Here is a 23,169-nt window from a genome sequence, read left to right as displayed (position 1 = left end):
CCTGTTTTTACCCTTAGATTTTTTATCCTGTGGTAAAAAAAGTTCCTTTCCCACCATTAACAGTTGAGATAATAGAATCCAACTGAGAACCAAATAATTTGTTACCCTGGAAAGAAATGGAAAGTAGAGTTGATTTAGAAGCCATATCAGCATTCCAAGTTTTAAGCCATAAAGCTCTTCTAGCTAAAATAGCTAGAGACATAAACCTGACATCAACTCTGATAATATCAAAAATGGCATCACAGATAAAATTATTAGCATGCTGAAGAAGAAGAATAATATTATGAGAATCATGATCTGTTACTTGTTGCGCTGAAGTCTCCAACCAAAAAGTTGAAGCTGCAGCAACATCAGCCAATGATATAGCAGGTCTAAGAAGATTACCTGAACACAGATAAGCTTTTCTTAGAAAGGATTCAATTTTCCTATCTAAAGGATCCTTAAACGAAGTACCATCTGACGTAGGAATAGTAGTACGTTTAGCAAGGGTAGAAATAGCCCCATCAACTTTAGGGATTTTGTCCCAAAATTCTAATCTGTCAGACGGCACAGGATATAATTGCTTAAAACGTTTAGAAGGAGTAAATGAATTACCCAATTTATCCCATTCTCTGGAAATTACTTCAGAAATAGCATTAGGAACAGGAAAAACTTCTGGAATAACCACAGGAGATTTAAATACCTTATCTAAACGTTTAGAATTAGTATCAAGAGGACCAGAATCCTCTATTTCTAAAGCAATTAGTACTTCTTTAAGTAAAGAACGAATAAATTCCATTTTAAATAAATATGAAGATTTATCAGCATCAATCTCTGAGACAGAATCCTCTGAACCAGAAGAGTCATCAGAATCAGAATGATGATGTTCATTTAAAAATTCATCTGTAGAGAGAGAAGTTTTAAAAGATTTTTTATGTTTACTAGAAGGAGAAATAACAGACATAGCCTTCTTGATGGATTCAGAAACAAAATCTCTTATGTTATCAGGAACATTCTGCACCTTAGATGTTGAAGGAACTGCAACAGGCAATGGTACATTACTAAAGGAAATATTATCTGCATTAACAAGTTTGTCATGACAATTAGTACAAACAACAGCCGGAGGAATAGCTACCAAAAGTTTACAGCAGATACACTTAGCTTTGGTAGTTCCAGCACTAACAGCGATTTTCCTGAAGTATCTTCTGACTCAGATGCAACGTGAGACATCTTGCAATATGTAAGAGAAAAAACAACATATAAAGCAAAATTGATCAAATTCCTTAAATGACAGTTTCAGGAATGGGAAAAAATGCCAATAAACAAGCTTCTAGTAACCAGAAGCAAAGAAAAAATGAGACTGAAATAATGTGTAGACAAAAGCGACGCCCATATTTTTTTAGCGCCAAATAAGACGCCCACATTATTTGGCGCCTAAATGCTTTTTGGCGCCAAAAATGACGCCACATCCGGAACGCCGACATTTTTGGCGCAAAAGGACATCAAAAAAATGACGCAACTTCCGGCGACACGTATGACGCCGGAAACAGAAAAGATTTTTTGCGCCAAAAAAGTCTGCGCCAAGAATGACGCAATAAAATGAAGCATTTTCAGCCCCCGCGAGCCTAACAGCCCACAGGGAAAAAAAGAGTCACATTTTTTTAAGGTAAGAAAAAATGATTGATTCAAATGCATTATCCCAAATATGAAACTGACTGTCTGAAAATAAGGAATGTTGAACATCCTGAGTCAAGGCAAATAAATGTTTGAATACATATATTTAGAACTTTATAAATAAAGTGCCCAACCATAGCTTAGAGTGTCACAGAAAATAAGATTTACTTACCCCAGGACACTCATCTACATGTTTGTAGAAAGCCAAACCAGTACTGAAACGAAAATCAGCAGAGGTAATGGTATATAAATAAGAGTATATCGTCGATCTGAAAAGGGAGGTAAGAGATGAATCTCTACGACCGATAACAGAGAACCTATGAAATAGACCCCGTAGAAGGAGATCACTGCATTCTAATAGGCAATACTCTCCTCACATCCCTCTGACATTCACTGCACGCTGAGAGGAAAACCGGGCTCCAACTTGCTGCGGAGCGCATATCAACGTAGAATCTAGCACAAACTTACTTCACCACCTCCATAGGAGGCAAAGTTTGTAAAACTGAATTGTGGGTGTGGTGAGGGGTGTATTTATAGGCATTTTGAGGTTTGGGGAACTTTGCCCCTCCTGGTAGGAATGTATATCCCATACGTCACTAGCTCATGGACTCTTGCTAATTACATGAAAGAAAAGTGGTTTTGTGGACTTGTTTTTTTCCCAAGGTTGTGAACATTAGTAGAGAACTTGTTATTCGTTCTTTGTGTCCTAATCCTAAATAATTCTTTGAGAGTTCTTTACATCCTTTGGATGTGGTAAGAGTTTTATAATTCTATAATTATATCAGAAGACTTCTAGTCTATTTGTTGTTTTTCTGGTTCCAGAAAAGGTTAGAAAGCCTCTGCCATTTATTTGGCATCCTGGTTAAGCTTTTGTTTTTTAAGGCTTTTTTGGAGGCAGGGCATGCTTCGCCTCAGAGATTTACAGCTCATTCTCAGTCGCCATTTCTTGGGCTTTTTCAGAATGAAGCTTCGGTTGATCAAATTTGCAAATCAGTAATTTGGTCTTCTTTGCATACTTTTATTGTTTTTACCAATTTGATGTATTTTGCTTCTTCAGGCAGCTGTCTGTTTGATTCTACTGCTTTTGATTTCAGTTCTTTAAGAAAAACTTAATTATTGTGTGGCTTTAATTTCTCAGTGGGAAATAGCTGTTGTTATTTTATCCCTCCCTCTCTAGTGACTCTTCTGTGGACTTCCACATCTTGGGTATTTCTATCCCATACGTCACTAGCTCATGGATTTTTGCCAATTACATGAAAGAAAACATAATTTATGTAAGAACTTACCTGATAAATTAATTTCTTTCATATTGGCAAGAGTCCATGAGACCCACCCTTTTATGGTTGCTATGGTTTTGTTTTTTTATAAAAGCACAATTATAATTCCAGTTCCTCTTTCTGTATGCTTTTTTACTCCTTTTTGTTGTCACCTCACTACTTGGCTATTCATTAAACTGAGTTGTGGGTCTGGCAGGAAGTGTATTTATAGGCATTTGAGGTTTGGGAAACTTTGCCCCCTCCTGGTAAGAATGTATATTCCATACGTCACTAGCTCATGGACTCTTGCCAATATGAAATAAATGAATTTATTGGGTAAGTTCTTACATAAATTGTTTTTTTTTCACTTGAGTGCAATAACATGATGGATTCATAGTAAGCTAGTAAGCATGATCAGTAGTGTAAAAATAACACACACACAAATATTTGCATCAGACTGTCTCTTTAACTCCAAAAAGGCTAAAACTAAATTAAAAGACAATAAACATCCATTTAGAGGGAGTTTCTGCCTAATCCAGAAGGCTAGGAGATGCTCTAGGCACTGGTACTGATACAATGTTCTGAGCAGTGTGTGCCAAAAAATTGGCATGTGCAATTTTTGGCCAAGTGACTTAAAGGGATGGTAAAGTCCAAATGAAAAGTTTATGATTCAGATAGGGCATGTTATTTTAAACAGCTTTTATAATTTACTTTTATCATCAAATTTGCTTTGTTCTCTTGGTATTCTTAGTTGAAAGCTAAATCTAGGTAGGCTCATATGCTAATTTCTAAGCCCTTGAAAGCCACCTCTTATCTGAATGCATTGGGCAGTTTTTTTACAGTTAGAGGGCATTAGTTCATGCGTTTCATATAAATAACATTGTGCTCATGCACATGGAGTTATTTAAGAGTCAGCACTAATTGCCTGAAATTCTAGTCTGTCAAAAGATCTAAGATAAGGAGGCAGTCTGCAGAAGTTTAGATACAAGGTAATTACAGAGGTTAAAACGAAATTTATGTTTACCTGATAAATGTCTTTCTTTCCGGATATGGTGAGTCCACAACGCCCTCAATTACTAGTGGGAATATCACTCCTGGCAAAGAGCACCACAGCAAAGCTGTTAAGTATCACTTCCCTTCCCACAAACCCCAGTCATTTGACCGAAGGGAAATGGAAAAAGGAATAATACAAAGGTGTAAAGGTGCCTGACGTTTAGTAAAAAATAACTGTCTTAATAAAAAGGGTGGGGTCGTGGACTCACTATATCCAGAAATAAATACATCTATGAGGTAAGCATAAATTTCGTTTTCTTTCCTAAGATATGGTGAGTCCACAACGTCCTCAATTACTAGTGGGAACCAATACCCAAGCTAGAGGACACAGATGACTTGGGAGGGAGAACAAGACAGGCGGACCTAAACAGAAGGCACCACCGCTTGAAGAACCTTTCTCCCAAAAGAAACCTCAGCTGAGGTAAAAGTCTCAAATTTATAAAATTTGGAAAAAGTATGCAAAGAGGTCCAAGTCGCAGTCTAGCAAATTTAATCCCCAGAAGCTTAATTTTTGAAGGCCTAAGAAGAGAATACAGCCCTTATGGAATGAACTGTAATTCTCTCAGGAGGCTACTGACCAGCCGTCTCATAAGCAAAATGAAATATACTTCTCAACCAGAGGGAAAGAGAAGTAGCAGAAGCTTTCTGACCATACACTTTCCTGAGAATCAAATAAACAGGACAGAAGACCTTAGTCGCCTGTAGGTAGATCTTTAGAGCATGCACAACCTCCAGGTCATGCAACAAACGTTCCTTATGAAAAGAAGAATTAGGAGATAACGAAGGAACAACAATTTCCTGATTTATATTTCTATCCGAAACCACTTTAGGAAAAAAACAACAACAAAGAACTGACTTATCAGTATGAAAGAGAAGATAAGGCGAATCACACTGCAAATTCTGAAACTCTCTGAGCAGAAAAGATAGTAAAAAGAAACAAAACTTCCAAGATAATACCTTAATATCTATGGAGTGCAATGGCTCAAAGGAGCCTGCTGCAAAATTAAAAGAACAAAATTAAAGCTCCAAGGAGGAGCAAAAGATTTAAACACAGGCCTGATGCTAACCAGGACCTGACGAAAAGATTGCACATCTGGCCATACGCCAGACTCTTATGTAACAAAACGGATAATGCAGAAATCTGACTCTACAGAAAACTGAATGACAATCCATCTCCAGACAGTCCTGGAGAAAAGACAAAATCGTAGGAATCCTGACCCTACTCAAAGAGTAGCCCATATATCCATACCAAGAAAGATATATACGCCATATTTTATGGAAAATCTTTCTAGAAACAGGCTAACAAGCCCGAATCATGGTCCCAATGACCGCCTCAGGAAAACCAGGCTTAGACCGAACTAAGCATTCAATCTCCAAGCAGACAGCTTCAGAGAAACGAGATTGTGGTGAAGGAACGGACCCTGAGTTAGATGGTCCTTCCTCAGAAGCAACCTTCAAGGTGAAAGAGATGACATCTCCACTAGATCTGCATACCAGATCCTGTGAGGCCACATAGAGGCTAAGAGAATAACCAATGCTCTCTCCTGTTTGATACAAGCAATGACTTGTGGAAGGAGAGCCAACGGAAAAAAACAAGTAGGCTAAACTGAAATACCAAAGAACCGCCAGATCAGGGAAGTCTGCGGATCTCTTGACCTCGAACCGTACCTTGGTGTTTCTTTCGAGACACTATCAAGTCCAACTCCGACACCCCCGATTTGAGCGTTAACCTGCAGAACACCTCCGGATGGAAAGCTCACTCCCCGCAATGAAATGTCTATCTACTCAGGAAATCCGCTTCCCAGTTGTCCACTCCTGGAATGTGGATAGCAGGCAGACAGACAGCAATTGTGAGCTTCTGCCCACTGAACCACCTTATTCATGGCTAAGGAAATCAGAGTTCCCCCCTGGTGGTTGATGTAACCACTGAGGTAAAATTGTCTGACTGGAACCTGATAAACCAGACGAAGGACAACTAAGGCCAAGCCATCAGAGCATTCCAATATGTTTATGGAGAGAGCAGACTCCTCTTGAGTCCACAGTCCTTGCATCTTAAACGAGTCCCAGACTGCTCCCCAAGCCCAGCAGGCTGGCATCCATGGTCACATTCACCCAAAAAGGTCTCCAGAAGCATGATCCCGAGACAGATGCTCCTGAGAAAACCACCACGGAAGAGAGTCTCTTGTTGACTGATCTAGATCTATCCTCTGAGACAGATTTGAATGTTCACCGTTCTATTGTCTGAATATGCATAACTTTAGAACTCTCAGACGGAAACAACCAAAGGGAATGATGTCCATGGAAGCAAACATTGGACCAATGACCTCCATACCTTGAGCCACTGATGGCCGAAAAGTAGACTACAGAAAGAGGCAAGAATCTTTGCTTTTCTGACCTCTGTCAGAATTTTTTTTTTCACAGATAGGGAAACTATTATGGTCCCTAAGAAAACCACCCCTGCAACTGGAACAAGGGAACTCTTTTTCAGATTCACTTTCTATCCGTGAGAACGTAGAAAATACAACAAGATCTCAGTTAAGAATTTGCTTGTTGAAAGGATGGCGCCTGAACCAATATGTCATTCACAAAGGTGCCATTACAATTCCCCGAAACCTAAATACTGCCAATAGAGTCTCCAGAACCTTTGAGAAAATTCTGGGAGCCAAGGTAAGACCAAAGGAAAGTGCCACAACCCAAAAGTGTTTGCCCAGAAAGGCAAAGCTCAGGAACTTGAAGATACGCGCCCTTCAGGTCTATGGTAGTCAGGAACTGACCCTCTTGCACCAAGGGAAGAATAGAACAAATGGTTTCCATCTTGAAGGGCGGTACCCTGGGACAACTGTCGAGACACTTAGGTCTAGAATAGGCCGAAAAGTTCCCTCTTTTTGGGAACCCCAACAGGTTTGATTAAAATCCTAGACCCTGTTCCCAAACCAGAACTGGTACTAACACACCCAGAGAGAAAAATCCCAAACGCAATTTAAAAATGCCTCTCTTTTATCTGGACTGCAGATAAACTTGAGGGTGGAACTTACCTCTGGGAAGAAAGGCTTTGAATTCTATTTAGAAAACCTTGAGATACTAAGTCCACCGCCTGTCTGGGACATCTTGTATCCTTCCTGAAGAAAACAGAGAAATTCAGCCCCCCACTTTGTCTGATCCTGGATCAGGGGCAAATCCATCATGCTGAGTTAGACTCAGCTGCGGCTTTCTACTCTGATGTCCTTTAGGTCTGTTCATCTTGTCTTGTGGTAGAAAAGACCCTTTTCCACCCATATAATCAGAAATACTTCAGCCAGACCAGGACCAATCAAGGTCTTACCCTTGTAAGGAGGCGCCAGAAACTTGGACAAAGAGGAAAAATCCACTGACCAAAAATATAGCCACAACGCCCTGCGGGCTAGCACAGCGGAACTATATCTTGGACCCCAGCTTAATAACAAGTATGGTAGCGTCAGAAATAAAAGAATTGGCTAGCTTGAAAGCCGAAATTCTGACCTGGATCTCCTCCAAAAGAGTCTCTACCAAAATTGAATCAGACAAGTCATCGCATCAAAAAGATGCCACACTTGACACAGTGGCAATACCAAAGAAACTTTCAGCGTGTCCATTGATCCTTAAAAGAGCATCTATCCTCTGTAGGGATCGTAGTTCTCTTTGCCAGAGTAGAAATGGCCCCTTCTACTGTAGGCACCGTGCATCATGATATTGAATGGAGACAGCGACAGGAAACATCGAAAAAGGAATCCCTGACTTCTCCCATTCCTGTGAAAAAAAAATTCCTTGCACGGTCTGGAACAAAAAAAAACTTCCACAGAGAAAAGTTGTTTACTAGATTTCTTAGGTTGACAATGACAAGAGAATCTGAGTCGTCCAAAATAGCCAAAACCTCCTTTAACAATACACGAGGTGTTCAAGCGTAAATCTGAAGGTTAATACTTCAGCATCAGGTGAAGGAATTATACTGTCCGAATCTGAGATTTCACCCTCAGAGGCTACCAACGTATCATCCTCATCAGACCTATGAGGAAGGGCAACCTGTGTAGCAGTAGGAGGAACAGAAACCTTACTATCTGAATCTCTAATATTCCTCTTGCGATTTTCCTTAAGTATAGGAAAAACAGACAATGCCACAGATACCAAGAAAATACCTAAGCAACAATTCTGCAGCAAATAACTCATCCAGGAGATTCAAAGGAACCGCAGGTGACGCCATAGAGGCTAGGGACGATTGAGGAGCATCATCCTGGGAGACATTGGGTTTAGAGGCAACGCTCTCTCTCTATCCCCAAGAGATCTAGCGAAGAAAGAGAACACATAATTGCATTTTGAAACAATTATATCAGCATCTAAAAACCAAACAGCATTCTTTACCAAAAGAAAACAGAGTAAAAACATAATTTATGTAAGAACTTACTTGATAAATTAATTTCTTTCATATTGGCAAGAGTCCATGAGCTAGTGACGTATGGGATATACAATCCTATCAGGAGGGGAAAAGTTTCCCAAACCTCAAAATGCCTATAAATACACCCCTCACCACACCCACAATTCAGTTTAATAAACAGCCAAGTAGTGGGGTGAAAAAGAAAGGAGTAAAAAGCATCAACAAAGGAATTTGGAAATAATTATGCTTTATGCAAAAAAATCATAACCACCATAAAAAGGGTGGGTCTCATGGACTCTTGCCAATATGAAAGAAATGAATTTGTCAGGTAAGTTCTTACATAAATTATGTTTTCTTTCATGTAATTGGCAAGAATCCATGAGCTAGTGACGTATGGGATAGAAATGCCCAAGATGTGGATTTCCACACAAGAGTCACTAGAGAGGGAGGGATAAAAAAACAGCCATTTTCTGCTGAGAAAATTAAATCCACAGCCAAAAAATGTTTTTCTCATAAATGAAAGAAAAAAACTTAAAACAGAGGAATCAAACTGAAACAGCTGCCTGAAGAACTTTTCTACCAAAAACTGCTTCCGAAGAAGCAAATACATCAAAATGGTAGAATTTAGTAAATGTATGCAAAGAAGACCAAGTTGCTGCTTTGCAAATCTGATCAACTGAAGCTTCATTCTTAAAAGCCCATGACGTGGAGACTGATCTAGTAGAATGAGCTGTAATTCTCTGAGGCGGGGCCTGACCCGACTCCAAATAAGCCTGATGAATCAAAAGCTTTAACCAAGATGCCAAGGAAATGGCAGAAGCCTTCTGACCTTTCCTAAAACCAGAAAAGATAGCAAATAGACAATAAGTCTTCCTGAAATCTTTAGTAGCTTCAACATAATATTTCAAAGCTCTTACCACATCCAAAGAATGTGTGGAAAGGTGATAACTAAGCGCCAACTATATAATGCAACAGACCTCCAGCTCTAATAAATTGGCACCTAGTTGCCAAGGGTGGATTCAATTTTAAGATTGGATATCAGAGCGCCAAACAACGTAGGCAGGGTCTATGGGCAGATAGTCAAATACCAAAGGTAACAATAGGTTGAAATAATATGATTTAATACATAAGATAAAAAAGTTGGTACATTTAAAATTATACAACAATTAGTCATGGATCCATGTTACACTTTAAAATATATATTGAAACACTAGGAACAATTTAAAAATGCTTGTAGAACAATAAATAACAACAAAAAAATCTAACAAATAATGTCTATCGCATAAACTTAAATTCTAATATGTGAATGCTAGGAGCGCTTATGCACACTCTATTTATAAAAACAATGGGTTACAATGCACAGGTGGATAGATTCCAGGTTGCTTGAAACCAGTGGGTGTGAAATGTAAGTGGCTCCGAATTGGGGTTTTGCCTATGTGTTTATCCAAAATTGTGTAAATCCTAACAGGTGGACAAAAAATGTTACAGGAATGTCTAGAACCTGAATTCAAAATATAAGACCTGAGGTTGTGCCTATGTGTTTATCCAAAAAGGGTGTAAATCCTAACAAGTGAAAAAAATGTGAGAAAAATATTGCAGGGGTGTGTGAACCTTATTTTCAAAATAAACAATGAATTCAAAATAAAACGATATACAAGTGAATTTTGGACAAATCAACTAATGCAAACATAAAGCATAAATAGAACCAAAACAAAACAAAAAAAAACAGCACAACTTTAACGTGTGTTCAAATGTGTTTCTGCTTGCAAACTGTGATGTGATCAAATATCTATTATAAAAACTAAATAGTGGCAAAACTTTGTGATTGGATTGAAATTGAACACAGGCTCTAAACTGATACCCTAAAATACAAATCTAAAGGGCTCAGAGTTGCTGAGCTAGATATAAGGGACTTGCTCAAAGAGCCTCAAGATGTTAATTAAAAGAGACCATATAACAACATTGGGTTAAAAAACAGATGATATAACATAAAATGCTTAAAAGTCCAAATAAATATTCAAATTGGATAATAAGAATCTTGCTATAGTCTATCTCAATATGGATCCCAACTGCTGATTATGTAGAAATCTTCTTGGGCGGTAGTTAACAAATAATTCCAACTTGCAATGTTGTCCCTTACCTGCCAAAAAAGGAAAGGCAAACAATAGTGCAGATGGCTTCTTAATGTGATCACAATTAAAATACTCCTTACCAGTCAACCGGTTTCGGTCTCCACTGACCTTTCTCAAGACGCAAGTTGGAATTATTTGTTAACTACCGCCCAAGAAGATATTTGTTCACATCACATCACAGTTTGCAAGCAGAAACACATTTGAACATTTTTGGGTTCTATTTATGCTTTATGTTTGCATTAGTTGATTTGTTAGATTTTTTTGTTGTTATTTATTGTTCTACAAGCATTTTTAAATTGTTCCTAGTGTTTCAATATATATTTTAAAGTGTAACATGGATCCATGACTAATTGTTGTATAATTTTAAATGTACCAACTTTTTTATCTTATGTATTAAATCATATTATTTCAACCTATTGTTACCTTTGGTATCTGCCCATAGACCCTGCCTACGTTGTTTGGCGCTCTGGATGTGATTTTAAGATTGGATATCAAAGAATGCAAGGATTTCTCCAACGAATTCGTAGGATTAAGACACAAAGAAGGGACAACAATTTCTCTATTAATGTTAGAATTCACAACCTTAGGTAAGAATTTAAATGAAGTCCGCAAAACTGCCTTATCCTGATGGAAAACCAGAAAAGGAGATTCACAAGAAAGAGCAGATAATTCAGAAACTCTTCTAGCAGAAGAGATGGCCAAAAGGAACAACACTTTCCAAGAAAGTAGTTTAATGTCAAAAGAATGCATTGGCTCAAAAGGAGGAGTACAGGAGCCTGTAAGGCCTTCTAAACCAAATTAAGACTCCAAGGAGGAGAGATTGATTTAATGACAGGCTTGATATGGACCAAAGCCTGAACAAAACAGTGAATATCAGGAAGCTTAGCAATCTTTCTGTGAAATAAAACAGAAAGAGCAGAGATTTGTCCCTTTAAGGAACTTGCAGACAAACCTTTATCCAAACTATCCTGAAGAAACTGTAAAATTCTAGGAAGTCTAAAAGAATGCCAGGAGAATTTATGAGAAGAAAACCATGAAATATAAGTCTTCCAAACTCGATAATAAATCTTCGAAGAAACAGATTTACAAGCCTGTAACATAGTATTAATCACTGAGTCAGAGAAACCTCTATGACTAAGCATTAGGCGTTCAATTTCCATACCTTCAAATTTAATGATTTGAGATCCTGATGGAAAAACGGACCTTGAGACAGAAGGTCTAGCCTTAATGGAAGTGGCCAAGGTTGGCAGCTGGACATCCGAACAAGATCCGCATACCAAAACCTGTGAGGCCATGCTGGAGCTACCAGCAACACAAACGATTGTTCCATGATGATTTTGGAAATCACTTTTGGAAGAAGAACTAGTGGCGGGAAGATATAAGCAGGTTGGTAACACCAAGGAACTGCTAACTGAAGGGAATGATTGAGACTGAAGGTTCCGACAAGCTGAAACCAATTTTAATCATCTCTTGTCTGTTAGAGACAGACTCATGGACACTGAATCTATCTGGAAACCTAAAAAGGTGACCCTTGTCTGAGGAATCAAATAACTTTTTGGTAAATTGATCCTCCAACCATGTCTTTGAAGAAACAACAGTAGTTGATTTGTGTGAGATTCTGCAGAATGTAAAGACTGAGCTAGTACCAAGATATCGCCCAAATAAGGAAATACTGCAATACCCCGTTCTCTGATTACAGAGAGTAGGGCACCGAGAACTTTCGAAAAGATTTGTGGAGCTGTCGCTAGGCCAAACGAAAGAGCAACAAATTAGCAATGCTTGTCTAGAAAAGAGAATCTCAGAAACTGATAATGGTCTGGATTAATCGGAATCTGAAGATAAGCATCCTGTAAGTCTATTGTGGACATATAATGCCCTTGCTGAACAAAAGGCAGAATAGTCCTTATAGTCACCATTTTGAAAGTTGGCACTCTTACATAACGATTCAAAATTTTCAGATCCAGAACTGGCCTGAAATAATTTTCTTTCTTTGGTACAATGAATAGATTTGAATAAAACCCCAGACCCTGTTCCTGAAACAGAACTGGTATTATTACCCCTAAAAGCTCCAGGTCTGAAACACACTTCAGAAAAGCTTGAGCCTTTACTGGATTTACTGGGATGCGTGAGAGAAAAAAACCTTCTCACAGGAGGTCTTACTCTGAATCCTATTCGGTACCCTTGCGAGACAATACTCTGAATTCAATGATTTTGGACAGAATCTGCCCAAATGTTTTGGAAGAATCTTAATCTGCCCCCTACCAGCTGAGCTGGAATGAGGGCCGCAACTTCATGCAGACTTCGGGCTGGCTTTGGTTTCTTAAATGGATTTACTCCAACTTGAAGAAGGTTTCCAATTGGAACCAGATTCTTTGGGGGTAGGATTAGGTTTCTGTTCCTTATTTTATCGAAAGGAACAAAAGCGGTTAGAAGCTTTAGATTTACCCTTAGATCTTTTATCCTGAGGCAAAAAAACTCCCTTCCTCCCCAGTGACAGTTGAAATAATCGAATCCAACTGAGAACCAAATAACTTATTACCTTGGAAAGAGATAGTAATCTAGACGTAGATACCATGTCAGTATTCCAATATTTAAGCCACAAAGCTCTTCTAGCTAAAATAGCTAAAGACATAGATTTAATATCAATTTTGATGATATCAAAAATGGCATCACAAATAAAATGATTAGCATTTTGAAGCAAGCGAACAATGCTAGACAAATCAGGATCCGTTTCCTGTTGCGCTAAACTTTCCAACCAAAAAGTTGATGCAGCTGCAACATCAGCCATAGAAATGGCAGGCCTGAGGAGATGACCAGAATATAAATAATCTTTCCTTAGATAAGATTCAAGTTTCCTATCTAAAGGGTCTTTAAAAGAAGTACTATCTTCCATAGGAATAGTAGTACGTTTAGCAAGAGTAGAAATAGCCCCATCAACTTTGGGGATCTTTTCCCAAAACTCCATTCTAACTGCTGGCAAAGGATACGATTTTTTAAACCTTGAAGAAGAAATAAAATAAGTACCAAGTCTATTCCATTCCTTAGAAATTATATCAGAAATAGCATCAGGAACTGGAAAAACCTCTGGAGTAACCACAGGAGGTTTATAAATAGAATTTAAACGTTTACTAGTTTTAATATCAAGAGGACTAGTTTCCTCAATATCCAATGTAATCAACACTTCTTTTAACAAGGAACGAATATACTCCATTTTAAATAAATAAGTAGATTTGTCAGTTTCAATATCTGAGGAAGGATCTTCTGAATCAGATAGATCCTCGTCAGATGAGGATAATTCAGTATGTTGTCGGTCATTAGAAATTTCAGCAATTTTATGAGAAGTTTTAAAAGACCTTTTACGTTTATTAGAAGGCGGGATGGCAGACAAAGCCTTCTGTATCGCATCAGCAATAAAATCTTTTATATTCAAAGGTATATCTTGTACATTAGATGTTGAAGGAACAACAGGTATAGTACTATTACTGATGGACACATTCTCTGCATGTAAAAGCTTATCATGACAACTATTACATACCACAGCTGGAGATATAATCTCCATAAATTTACAACAAATGCACTTAGCTTTGGTAGAACTGTTATCAGGCAGCAGGGTTCTAACAGTGGTTTCTGAGACAGGAACAGATTTAGTATTGGCAGATAGAGGCGCTGGTTCTAAAGGATCTCCAAAGGATTTTTCTCTCTGATTCACAATTTTCCCAGAAGAATTCTGTCTGTATCTGTGTTCAAAGAAAATCACATTGACATAGTATGTCTGTGCACCTTAATATATAAGTGCAGTATACTCACAGAATGAGCTCCAGCTCCACAGGTGATATCACAAAAAACAGCAGGTGATTTCACAAAAAGACAACGATCAGGAAAGGAAAAAAGCTGGCTTTTTAAATAAAATGTTTATTTTGCTCATCTTTTGTATCAGATTTGCTAAAAGTATTTAGATATTTTGATTGTCTCACTGCCCTCCAATCATTCAACGTATTACTATCATTTGATACATTACTATCCATTTTGTATAAGATATATATAGATATATAGATATATATATACAGAACAAAAAAAAAAATACAATAGGATAGTTACTTCCCTTTAGTTAGAACCGCTGCCCTCCAAACAGATTGAGACATCTTGCAAATGTAAGAGAAGAAACAACATATAAAGCAAAATTATCAATTTCCTTATATGGCAATTTTAGGAATGGGGAAAAAAATGCAAACAACATAGCCCTCTAACATAGAAAGAGGCACATAGGAATGGGGTTTTAAATAATGAAATTATTTGGCGCCAAGTATGACGCACAACGTAACTGAAATTTTTTTGGTGCTAACAACATCCGGAAATGACACACTTGCGTTATTGACAACACAACCTTGTGCAAGGAACTTGGTGTCAACTAAGACGCCGGAAATGACGAATTTGCGTCATCGGACGTAACTTTGCGCCAAAAAAATTCTCGCGCCAAGAATGACGCGATAAACTTCAGCATTTTACGTCCTCGCGAGCCTAATTTTGCCCGCGAAATTTAAAGAGAAAACAGTCAATAGAAAAAAAGACTATACCCCAGGTAAGAAAAAATATTTTCCTAAATATACATAAACCTGACTCATGGCAAATATAAGTACAATACATATATTTAGAACTTTATATTAATACATAAAGTGCCAAACCATAGCTGAGAGTGTCTTAAGTAATGAAAACATACTTACCAAAAGACACTCTTCCACATATAGCAGATAGCCAAACCAGTACTGAAACAGTTATCAGTAGAGGTAATGGAATATGAGAGTATATCATCGATCTGAATAAGGGAGGTAGGAGATGAATCGCTACGACCAATAACAGAGAACCTATGAATAGATCTCCCGTGAGGAAAACCATTGCATTCAATAGGTGATACTCCCTTCACAACCCTCTGACATTCACTGTACTCTGAGAGGAATCGGGCTTCAAAATGCTGAGAAGCGCATATCAACCTAGAATCTAAGCACAAACTTACTTCACCACCTCCATAGGAGGCAAAGTTTGTAAAACTGAGTTGTGGGTGTGGTGAGGGGTGTATTTATAGACATTTTGAGGTTTGGGAAACTTTGCCCCTCCTGGTAGGATTGTATATCCCATACGTCACTAGCTCATGGACTCTTGCCAATTACATGAAAGAAAGTTATATTAAAATTTAAATGTTTAAGTAAAAAACTGTCACTTTAAAACATAACACTTATTTGAAGGGGATGCTTACCTCTATACAGTGGATTTTGTCTCTATAGCATACACAGTATAGGATAAAGAGAAACACAGTGGATCCAATTGTTGATTGGGATGTATGCTTTGGGGCGTTGTCATGTTGAAAGATGAAGTTCCTCTTCATGTTCAGCTTTCAAGCAGAAGCCTGAAGGTTTTGTGCCAATATTGTCTGGTATTTGGAACTGTTCATAATTCCCTCTACCTTGACTAAGGCCCCAGTTCCAGCTGAAGAAAAACAGACCCAAAGCATGATGCTGCCACCAAAATGCTTCACTGTCGGTATAGTGTTATTTTGGTTTTATGCAGTGTTGTTTTTGCGCCGAACATATCTTTTGGAATTATGGCCAAAAAGTTTAATCTTGGTTTCATCAAACCAGAAAAACTTTTGCGACATGCTTTTGGATGACTTCAGATGTGTTTTTGTAAAATTTAGCTGGGCTTGGATGTTTTTTTTCGTAAGCAAAGGCTTCCGTCTTGCCACTCTACCCCATAGCCCAGACATATGAAGAATACGGGCGATTGTTGTCACATGCACCACACAGCCAGTACTTGCCAGATATTCCTGCAGCTCCTTTAATGTTGCTGTAGGCCTCTTGGCAGCCTCCAAGACCAGTTTTCTTCTCGTCTTTTCATCAATTTTGGAGGGACGTCTAGTTCTTTGTAATGTCACTGTTGCGCCATATTTTCGCCACTTGATGATGACTGTCTTCACTGTGTTCCATGGTATATCTAATGCCTTGGAAATTCTTTTGTACCATTCTCCTGACTGATTCCTTTTAACAATGAGATCCCTCTGATGCTTTGGAAGCTCTCTGTGAACCATGGCTTTTGCTGTAGGTTGCGACTAAGAAAATTTCAGGAAAGACCTACTAGAACAGCTGAACTTTATTTGGGGTTAATCAGAGTCATTTTAAATGATGACAGGTGTGTACTGATTCCTATTTAACATGATTTTGAATCTGATTGTTCAATTCTAAACACAGCTACATCCCCAGTTGTGAACACTTATGCAACCATATTTTTTTATTTTTACTTCCCTCCACCTAGAAGTTTCAGTTTGTTTTTCAATCAAGTTGTACAGTTTATAGGTCACATTAAAAGTGGAAAAAGTTCTGAGATGATTTATCTTTGTCTCATTTTTGTTACATCACAGAAACCTGACATTTTAACAGGGGGGTGTAGACTTTTTATATCCACTGTATGTCCCAGATATTGTTGCAGATAAAGACAGGTCCCCAGTACATAGACGATAAAAGCACTTACCTGCAGTCTAGTCGTCCGGCAGGAGGACAGCTTACATGGTATGAAAGGACACATACTCCTCACAGAGACCTGTAGAAAAAGTAAACCTACTCTGTCTTTCTGTACTTGGGCAGCAAAAATGTTAGGAAAACGCAGCAAGGCACCACACCTTACAACTTTCTAACGGCTTTAAAGCCACCACTACCCTACTCAAGAGATTAATGTGGAGTAAGGCTAGACCCAAAAAATCTTGCTTGTAGCGAAAGAAAGGAAATTTATGCTTGCCTGATAAATTTATTTCTTTTACAATATGACGAGTCCACGGATTTCATCCTTACCTATGAGATATCGCCTCCTGGTTAGCAGGAGGAGGCAAAGAGCTCCACAGCAGAGCTGCATAAATAGCTCCTCCCTTCCTCCCCAACCCAGTCATTCGACCGAAGATAGGAAGAGAAAGGAAAAGCCAAGGAGCAGAGGTGACTGAAGTTTAACAAAAATAAAAACCTGTCTTTTAGAAAAAAACAACAAGGTGGGCCGTGGACTCGTCATATCGTAAAATAAATAAATTTATCAGGTAAGCATAAATTTCCTTTTCTTTTACAAGATATGACGAGTCCACGGATTTCATCCTTACTTATGGGATACAATAACAAAGCTATAGGACACGGATGAAAGGGAGGGACAAGACAGGAACCTAAACGGAAGGCATCACTGCTTGAAGAACGTTTCTCCCAAAAACAGCCTCAGAAGAGGCAAAAGTATCAAATTTGGAAAATTTGGAAAAAGTGTGAAGAGATGACCAAGTTGCAGCCTTGCAAATCTGTTCAACAGAAGCATCATTTTTGAATGCCCATGAGAAAGCCACAGCCCTAGTAGAATGAGCCGCAATTCATTCTGGAGGCTGCCGTCCAGCAGTCTCATATGCAACACGAATGATACTCTTCAGCCAAAAAGAAAGAGAGGTAGCCGTAGCTTTCTGACCCCTAAGTTTCCCAGAAAAAAACAACAAATAATGATGTTTGACGAAAATCCTTAGTTGCCTGCAAGTAGAACTTCAAGGCACGGAATACGTCCAAATTATGTAACAGACGCTCCTTCTTAGAAGAAGGGTTAGGACACAAGGAACAACAATTTCCTGATATTTTTGTTAGAAACAACCTTAGGAAGAAAACCATGTTTGGTACGTAACACCACCTTATCAGAATGGAAAGTAAGTTAAGGAGAATCACATTGTAATGCCGAAAACTCAGAAACTCTGCGAGCAGAAGAAATAGCAACCAAAAATAAAACTTTCCAAGATAATAACTTAATATCTATGGAGTGCATAGGTTCAAACGGAACCCCTTGAAGAACATTAAGAACTAAATTCAAACTCCAAGGAGGAGTTGGTCTAAACACAGGCCGCATTCTAGTCAGGGCTTGACAAAATGATTGAACATCTGCCAGACGCTCTTGTAGCAAAATAGACAAAGCAGAAATCTGTCCCTTTAAGGAACTTGCTGACAACCCTTTCTCCAATCCTTCTTGGAGAAAAGATAAAAAATCTTGGGAATCCTAACCCTACCCCATGAGTAGCCCTTGGATTTGCACCAATAAAGATATTTACGCTATATCTTATGGTAAATTTTTCTAGTAACAGGCTTGCGTGCCTGAATCAAGGTATCAATGACCGCATCAGAGAACCCCCGCTTAGATAAAATCAAGTGTTCAATCTCCAAGCAATCAGCTGCAGAGAAATTAGATTCGGATGATGGAAGGGTCCCTGAATGAGAAGGTCCTGCCTCAATGGAAGCCTCCACGGCGGCAGAGAGGAACATGTCCACCAGATCGGCATACCAAGTCCTGCAAGGCCACGCAGGAGCGATTAGAATCACCGAAGCCCTGTCCTGTTTGATCCGTGCAATCACCCGAGGAAGGAGAGCAAACGGCGGAAACACATAAGCTAGGTTGAACGAACAAGGCACTGCCAAGGCATCTATCAGTTCTGCCTGAGGATCCCTGGACCTGGATCCGTATCTTGGAAGCTTGGCATTCTGACGAGACACCATCAGATCCAATTCTGGTCTGCCCCACCTGAGAATCAATTATTTTGGATACTTCTGTCATCGCTAAGGAACTCCTTGTTCCTCCCTCATGATTGATGTAAGCCACAGTTGTGATGTTGTCCGACTGAAATTGGATGAATTTGGCCGAAGCTAACTGAGGCCAAGCCTGAAGCACATTGAATATTGCTCAATTCCAGAATATTGATTGGAAGAAGAGACTCCGACCAAGTCCACACACCCTGAGCCTTCAGGGAATTCCAGACTGCACCCCATCCTAGTAGATTGGCGTCCGTTGTCACTATCACCCATGAAGGTCTGCGGAAGCACGTCCCTTGGGACAGATGATCCAGTGACAACCATCAAAGAAGAGAGTCTCTTGTCTCCTGATCCAGATCTATCTGAGGAGACAAATTTGTATAATCTCCATTCCACTGTCTGAGCATGCTCAGTTGTAGAGGTCTGAGATGAAAACGAGCAAACGAAATGATGTCCATTGCCGCCACCATCAATCCAACTACCTCCATGCACTGAGCCATTGATGGCCGAGGATTGGACTGAAGGGCTCTGCATGTATTCAGAATCTTTAACTTTCTGACTTCCGTCAAGAAGATTTTCATGGCCTTTAGAGTCTATTAGAGTTCCCAGGAAAGGAACCCTTGTCTGTGGAATTAGTGAACTCTTTTCTAGATTCACCTTCCACCCATGAGTCCTTAGAAAGGACAGAACCGTGTCGGTATGAGATTTTGTCAGTTGATAAGATGACGCCTGGATCAGAATAGCATCCAGATAAGGCACCACTGCAATTCCCCGCGGTCTGAGAACCGCCAGCAGGGACCCTAGAACCTTCGTAAAGATCCTGGGTGCCGTGGCCAGCCCGAAAGGAAGAGCCACAAACTTAAAAATGTTTGTCCAGGAAGGCAAACCTTAGGAACTGGTGATGATCTTTGTGGATAGGAATATGAAGATATGCATCCTTTAAGTCCACGGTAGTCATATATTGACCCTCCTGGATCAATGGAAGAATTGTCCGAATCGTCTCCATCTTGAAGGATGGAACTCTGAGAAACTTGTTTAGACTCTTGAGATCTAAAAATAGGTCAGAATGTTCCCTCTTTTTTGGGAACCCACGAAAAGGTTTGAGTAAAATCCCTGCCCCTGTTCTTGTTTTGGGACGGGACAAATTACCATAGTGGAGAGGTCTTTTACACAACGTAAGAACGCCTCTCTTTTTATCTGGTCTACAGACAATAGTGAAAGAAGAAACCTTCCCCTTGGAAGGGAATTTTTGAACTCCAACTGATACCCTTGAGACACTATTTCTAGTGTCCAGGGATCCTGAACATCTCTCATCCAAGCTTGGACAAAGAGAGAAAGTCTGCCCCCTACTAGATCCGGTCCCGGATCAGGGGCCGCCCCTTCATGCTGTCTTGGTAGCAGCGGCAGGCTTCTTGGGTTGTTTACCCTTATTCCAACCCTGGTTAGGTTTCCAGGTGGCTTTGGCTTAAGAATAATTCCCTTCCTGCTTAACGGAAGAGGAAGGGGGGGATTCCCTCGAAGTTTCAAAAGGATCGAAAATTACTCTGACGTCCCCTTTGCTTAGCTGTTTTGTCCTGAGGGAGGAGATGACCCTTACCTCCCGTAATGTCAGAAATGATCTCCTTCAAGTCAGGTCTTACCTTTGAAAGGAATCGCCAAGAGCTTTGATTTAGAGGACACATCCACAGACCAAGATTTTAACCATAAGGCTCTGCAAGCTAAAATGGAAAATCCTGAATTCTTAGCCGCCAATTTGGCGATCTGAAAGGCGGCATCCGTAATAAAGGAATTAGCCAGCTTAAGGGCCTTAATTCTATACAATATTTCTTCTAAAGGGGTCTCAGTCTTAAGGGACTCTTCTAGAGCGTCAAACCAAAAGTGAGCCACCGTTGTGACTGTTACAATGCAGGCCATTGGTTGAAACAGAAACCCTTGATGAATATATAGCCTTTTTAGAAGACCCTCCAATTTTTTATCCATAGGGTCCTTGAAAGCACAACTGTCCTCAATAGGGATAGTTGTCCGCTTGGCCAGGGTAGATATAGCTCCCTCCACCTTAGGGACCGTCTGCCAGGAGTCCCGAACAGTGTCAGCTATAGAGTACATTTTCCTAAAAATAGGGGAAGGGGAGAACGGGATACCCAGTCTCTCCCATTCCCTTGTAATAATTTCCAAAATTCTCTTAGGAACCGGAAATACATCGGAATAAGAAGGGACCTCTAAGTATTTGTCCATCTTACTCAATTTTTCTGGCGGGACCACAATAGAGTCACAGTCGTCCAGAGTCACCAAAACCTAACGTAGCAAAAGGCGGAGGTGCTCAAGTTTAAATCTGAAGGACATGACGTCCGAATCTGTCTGGGGTAATGCACTTCCTGAGTCAGACAGTTCCCCCTCAGACAGGGCCTCCCTACCCCCCAATTCAGAGCCCTGGGAAGGTATATCGGAGATAGCCATTAAAACATCAGAAGTTGCAGGGACCACGTGAGCCTCTGCCCTGCTGTGTTTGCCTTGTAACACTGGCAACTTAGATAAAACTTCTGTAAGAGTGGACGACATAACTGCAGCCATATCCTGCAGAGTAAATGAAGCAGACGCCGTTGAAGAACATGGCGTCCCCTGTGCGGGCGTTAAAGGCTGTAACGCTTGGGGAGAAAGACGCGGGATACCCTGAATTTCATCAGTCTGTGGACATTCATTAGATATATCTTTATTAAAGAAAATTTGCTCTTTACATTGTAAAGCCCTTTCAATACATGAGGGACAAAGCGTAACAGGGGGTTCCGCAATGGCATCCAAACACATAGAACATGTACTTTCTTCAAGGTCATCCATGATAACCTCAACAAATAGCAATAGCCTCCCTCCCTCCCGCCTCTTCAATCCATCCTAAATGCCTCTGCTAGGCTAATCCACCTCTCCCGACGCTCTGTATCTGCTGCACCTCTCTGCGAGTCCCTTCACTGGCTACCCATCCACAGCAGAATTAAATTCAAAATTCTCATCCTGACCTACAGAGCCCTTACCAACGCAGTCCCCCTCTACCTGTCCTCACTCATCAAGAAATATACTCCAGCCCGCCCCCTAAGATCCAACAATGACCTGCTCCTTGCATCTTCTACCATTAGCTCCTCCCATGCTAGGCTACAGGACTTCTCTTGTGCGGCACCAACCATCTGGAATGCACTTCCTAGAGCTGTCAGACTCTCCCCTAACCTTTCCTCCTTTAAACGCTCCCTAAAGACCTTTCTGTTCATGGAAGCCTATCTCCAAATCACTAACAAATGAATTCTACTTGCCTAACTGCTGCTAACTTGCCTAACTCCACACTAACATCATTCTCACCTTTGCAGTCCCCACCTCCTGTTTCTCACCCTCCTACCATCTAGATTGTAAATTCCCACGGGAACAGGGCCCTCAATTCCCCCTGTATTATTTGTTTGTTAAACTTTGTCTGGTGTTTTTTATATTGTATTATACTGTACTTTTATCTTTGTACCCATGCACAGCGCTGCAGAATCTGTTGGAGCTTTATAAATAAAGAATAATAATAAAGCTTGATCCAATTCACTAATTAAATATTATTTGTGAAAAGTAGTTTTAAAGATAAAATATTTGCGGAGTACTGTATCTTTAAGGAATGTTATCTGATCAATATATATATATATATATATATATATGACAGAGAGCAAAACTTCACATTCCCTGTGCGAGGGGCTTAACAAAATAACACACTGGAATACTTTGAAAAAACTACTCAGTCACCTCGCCGCAGCTCCTACCTGCCTCCACGCTCAACCTTAACTCCGGAAGCACTGCGCACCTACTTCGCTTAGAAAATACCCTCACAATCGGACTTAGGAGCCAAGAAGAGATGCTTTCCACCGGAACCCAGATAGTAACTGCGCTACAAAGCGCGTGAAACACTAAGACCCGCCCATCGTGGGCGGAAACAAACAACAAACAGTCCCCATAGGAAAAAAACGCCATGTACCGAAGCTTTTTAATAGAAAAAAAATTCCATAACTGTCCCCAGCGTCAGCCACTATAATAAAGTATATACCCTACAACGTATACCCAATTTGTCTGGCTACTTCTAAACCATGTCG

Source organism: Bombina bombina, chromosome 5 (genome assembly GCF_027579735.1).
Source record: "Bombina bombina isolate aBomBom1 chromosome 5, aBomBom1.pri, whole genome shotgun sequence".
In the NCBI taxonomy this organism is placed as follows: Eukaryota; Metazoa; Chordata; class Amphibia; order Anura; family Bombinatoridae; genus Bombina; species Bombina bombina.
Note: the sequence above shows the minus strand (reverse complement) of the source record.